This window comes from Neolamprologus brichardi, chromosome 17 (genome assembly GCF_056152115.1).
Source record: "Neolamprologus brichardi isolate AB-2024 chromosome 17, ASM5615211v1, whole genome shotgun sequence".
NCBI classification, from domain to species: Eukaryota; Metazoa; Chordata; class Actinopteri; order Cichliformes; family Cichlidae; genus Neolamprologus; species Neolamprologus brichardi.
Genome location: NC_142120.1, coordinates 23,755,607 through 23,761,162, shown reverse-complemented (window position 1 = coordinate 23,761,162; position 5,556 = coordinate 23,755,607).

The window sequence follows — 5,556 nt, the reverse complement described above, 5'->3', positions numbered from 1 at the left end:
TTACATCGAGGACAAACAACAAATTTACAATTCCACTTGCTGTACTCAACCACGAGGTGAGACAGGGACGGATAGAAGGACATCCGTGGACTTCCTCCAATGAACCAAAGGTTATATCTGGGCAGGTTTGTAGTGTTTTTAGTGATTTTCACGGCAGTGTTTCCAAGGCCGTGGACTCTCCCATTCCCTCAAACACTGCAAGCAGAATTCAAACGGCTGTCCATTTACTGCTGTGCACACTTTACAGAGGATCCATTCTCTCTTATCACAATGGATCTGCATTCGGGACACTACAGGGAGACCTCCCTTATGGGGATGCTGCTGACATATTACATCTATACTATATCTATATTTAGCCTAATGGTAAGGAGAAATATTACTTTTTTCCACCGTCGAGATCCTTTGAGATCAAAGTGGCCCCATTTACATGGAATGTAAATGGGGCTGGCACCAGAGGAAAGAGGTTAAAGATATTTAACCAGCTTAAAAAACTACAGGCAGATGTTGTTTTATTACAAGAAACTCACAGACCTGTTACAGGTTTAAACGAACTTAAAACACCTGAGTTTCCTAATGTGTTTGCAGCTTGTTATAATTCTAGACAAAGAGGAGTAGCAATTTTAATACATAAAAATGTTAATTTTACAGTACTCGATACAGTTATAGATCGAGAGGGTAGATTCCTAATTATTAAACTATCAATATTGAACAAAAAACTATGTATTGTAAGTATATATGGTCCAAATGTTGATGAACCCTCATTCTTCCACGGATTTTTTAGTGCACTCTCTGAACACCTTGATTGCACACTCATTCTTGGAGGCGACCTCAACCTTGGACTAAATGAAGAAATGGATAGGCTCAACACAACAGGAACTCAGCGCAATTGGCAATCCACAAATATAATCAAACAGTATATGAGCGACTATGGCCTTTGCGATGCATGGCGCTCCCTTCACCCCAACAGTAAGGAATATACTTTCTTCTCACATGTTCATCACTCCTACTCTCGTCTGGATTATTTTTTGGTCAGCAGCTCACTGCTGAGTGACATTTCAGACACTGAGATTCACCCTATAGCTGTCAGCGATCATGCTTCTGTATCTTTAACACTAATGCACAAGAATAATACTACGCCAAGTAAAAACTGGAGATTTAACACATCACTACTTAAAGATGAAGACTTTATTAAATATTTTAAAAAGGAATGGATTTCATATTTAGACTTTAATGACACTCCCGGAACATCTGCTTCTGTTCTATGGGAAGCAGGAAAAGCTGTGATGAGAGGTAAAATAATTTCTTTCTCATCACACAAAAAGAAAGAAGAAAACAAAAATATTCAGGAATTAGAAAAAAACCATCAAATCCTTAGAAGAAGCCTACGCGTTCCACCAAGATCAAGAAATAATGAACAAAATATGCAAAACAAAACTAGAATTAAATGAAATTATTAATAGAAAAACACAATTCCTTGTACAAAGACTTCGCTTGCAGAATTTTGAACACAGTAACAAATCAGGTCGATTTCTAGCAAACCAGTTAAAAATAAATAAAGAAAAAACAACTATATGTGCTACTAAAGATTTATCGGGGAACACAATATATGACCCTGGAAGAATAAACAACATTTTCAGGGATTTCTATGAAACTTTATATTCACCACAAATAAACCCGTCTAAAAATGAAATTGATTTGTTTCTTGACAACGTAACTCTTCCAAAATTACTAGACAGTCAAGCAATAGCACTGGATTCGCCACTGACGCCAGGTGAACTCCAGGAAGCCCTGATAAGTATGCCCAATAACAAGGCTCCAGGTCCAGACGGCTTTCCTGCAGAATTCTACAAAGAATTCTGGACAATTTTGGCACCAGTATTCCATAGATTGTTGCAGGAAATCAAGAAAAATGGCAGACTACCACCAAATATGCATTCTGCCAACATTAATCTCCTGCTAAAACCAGGAAAAGACCCTTTATTTCCCTCAAGTTATCGTCCAATATCCCTTATAAATGTAGACCTTAAAATAATCTGCAAAGCTCTCTCAAAGAGATTAGAGAAAATAACCCCCCTCTTAATTCATCCTGACCAAACTGGTTTCATAAAAGGTCGGCACTCCTCAACAAACACTCGTAGATTATTTAATTTAATAGACTACTCATACAATAAAAACATTGAAACCATAATATTATCTCTAGATGCAGAAAAAGCATTTGACAGAGTTAACTGGAAATTTTTATTTGCAACTTTACACAAATTTGGTTTTGGAAACTCTTTCATAAATTGGATAAGAATATTATACAATTCCCCAACAGCTCGTATCAGAACAAATGACCAGACATCCTCCAGCTTTTGTCTCATGAGGGGCACCAGACAGGGATGCCCAGTCTCCCCTTCACTTTTTGCAATTTTTATCGAACCTCTAGCAGCAGCATTTAGACAGGCTACAACAATTAAGGGCATAAAATGTAAGAACATAGAACATAAAATCAGTCTCTATGCGGATGATGTGTTGCTTTTTCTGCAAAACTCACAAATCAACCTCTCTGAGGTAATTACTCTAATAAACTGGTTTTCAAGAGTTTCAGATTATTCAATTAATTGGCCAAAATCTACAGTTCTTCCCATTAACTGCTCCTTCCATAATTCATCTTCTGCCCCACTACAATCTGGAAATATTAAATATTTAGGTATTAATGTTTCTCCTAAGCTTTCAGACTTAATTAAATTAAACCACATCCCACTTCTAAAGAAAGTAGAAGGCGATCTGACTAGATGGAAATCTCTACCCATATCACTCATGGGAAGGGTCGCCACTATAAAAATGATGATCTTGCCAAAAATAAATTACTTATTTTTAATGATCCCCAACAAACCATCACAAGATTGGTTCAGATCTCTGGATTCACATATTTCTAAATTCCTTTGGAAAGATAAACCCCCGCGTATCAGCTTAAAAACACTACAAAGAACCAAGGATAGAGGAGGATTAGATCTGCCTAATTTTCACCAATACTTCTTAGCCAACAGGCTTCAGTTCATCTCAGAATGGTTAAAATGTACCCTCTTAGATGAGCCCTGGCTAGATGTTGAACAGGCACTATGCAATGATCTAGAGATTTCAGACCTACTATTTATTAGCTCAAACATCAAAAGACATGAATGCTTTAAAAGCATCAACATCAGCTTTTCTCTGACAGCATGGTGGGAGTTTCTAAAAATAACGGAGTCTTCATTAATCCCATGCAAACGTACACCTATCTGGAATAACCCTGACATATTACAAAACAATAATAAGATTAATTTCCCAGAATGGAGTTGTAAAGGAATTAAATACTTAGAACATATATTAGAGGGAACAGAATTTATTCCATTTGACAGACTAGTTACACAATATGGGATCAACAAGAAAAGATTTTTAGAATATCAACAAATTAAATCCATAGTAAAAAAGAAATTTAACCTCAGTCAAGTTGAATTACAAACACCACCAAGTGTGGTTCAATTTCTTACTCTTAAATCCCCCAAACTATTATCTAAAATATACAGAACACTTTCTAAAATAGATGAATCAATATCCCTTCCTATTGCAAAGTGGGAAGCAGATTTATCAGTCAGCTTAGACCAAAACGTCTGGTCTCAGATGTGCTTAAAAACCTTTAAATTGATTAAAAATCCCAATCTGCAATTAATACAATACAAAATACTGCATAGAGTGCACTATACAGGTCATCGAATGTTCAAGATGGGCTTTACATCCGCCAACAACTGCTCACACTGTCAAGGCAATACACCAGACAATTACATCCATGCTCTTTGGTTCTGTCCACCAGTGCAGAAGTTTTGGCACGAGATATGTGAAGACTTATCAAAGTGTCTGAAATGTAAAATTCCAACCTCCCCTTTAGTATGCTTGTTGGGAAATTTGGATGATGTCACTACAGAAACTAATACAGTCCACATGGTTTTTACTGCCCTATGCATCGCCAAGAAAACGGTCCTCATGAACTGGAAAAATAAAAATAATCTTAATTCTAGCCAATATAGAAACTATCTAATAGATCACATTAGTCTCGATATAGCCTCTGCCACCACATTAGATCAATCCCTCTGGGCTCCTTTGATCGGCTCCATCACCTAGCGGGGTTGGGGGGTCGTGGTTTGGTCCCGCCTTGGCTATTGTGGTTGATGTGGAGGTTGGGATGGGCTTAGGGCACCTGGAGGACCCCTAGAGACGTTATCCCTGGAGGGCTTAACCCGGGGGTTGTGTTCATAACCTGGTTAGTGGCTCTGGTCGCTCTCAGAGGGTGTTCTCCTCGTGGCTGCGTGCAGCGGGGCTGGAGGATGGTCTGTGCTGGCGGACGTAGGTTACTGGCCTGGTGGCCTGGCTGCCCCTGAGTGGATCCGGGGCGGGCGTGGGGGTTTGGGGTTCGGGGGTGCTTCGCCTCCGTGCTGGGGCTCTGGCTGGGCCTTGGGGGCTTCGGTCCTCGTCGGTGTGTCACCGAGGTTGTGGGCGGGTGGGTGCACGGGGGCTCAGCCCTGGCGCAGGGGGCCTCTTGTGCATCGGCCTAACCGGGGGGCTCTTCAACTGGCAGGGAGGTTGTTCCATCTTTGCAGGAGTCCACTCTGCAGGTGGGGGAGAGACATTGGAGAGGTGGAGAATAAACTTAACCTGGGTGTCTGTGTCTTGTGTAGTCTGGGAGATGATTGAATGTTGGGGTGGGTACAGTTTCCTCTGCGGGGGGGTGGGGTGGGCTGCCCCGGGTCCTGTGGGGCTTGGCGGTGCTGCTGCCGTAGGCCCCGGTCTGGATGGGCCTGGGCTCCCTTGCCTTGGTGGATACCAGAGGACGGGGGTGCCTATTGGGGTCAGCGGGGGAGCTGGCCCTAGGGAGGGACACCCTCCCCTCCCTTCTTTTCCTCCCCATCCCCGGCTGCCTCCCTCTTCCCGCTCCACCACACCCACCCACACAGGTAGGGCTTTGGGGTGCGGGTGTGTCACCAGGGTGCAGGGGAGACATTCCCCCCCCCCCTCTGTCCTCTTCTGGCCACCTGTGCCTCAATTTTATCTCACAACTTAGACATCCACATTACTTACACTCTCATAACACACACACACATATATATATATATAGGGCCTTGAGGGTGGGCACGCTAACGGCATCCAGTAGACGGTCTGTGTATTCAAACCTACCTCTGGCGCCGGTGCCCACCTCTCAATTTTAAATCCATGTAGACATTGAGGGTTCTCGGGAGGGGCCGTGCTAACACCTGCTGCTCTCTGGCAGCAGCACCATGCTCTCCCTTGTTTTAAACACACTTTAGAGCAACACGCAGCAACACTACACTTGAGCGGGAGGAGGAGGGTATGGGTTCTTAACACACCCCCGTTCTCTGCTAGCCATCGAGGCGGGGGGGCTGGGAAGAGATGCTGGCTGTCCGATTGGCCTCCCTGCTGCTGCGGAGCCTGGGGCGGTCTGCTAGCCTCCACCCCGGAGGGAAGGGTAACATCTCTTGGGTCTGGGTGCCGTTTCCCCCTCTGGGGGCGAGGATACCT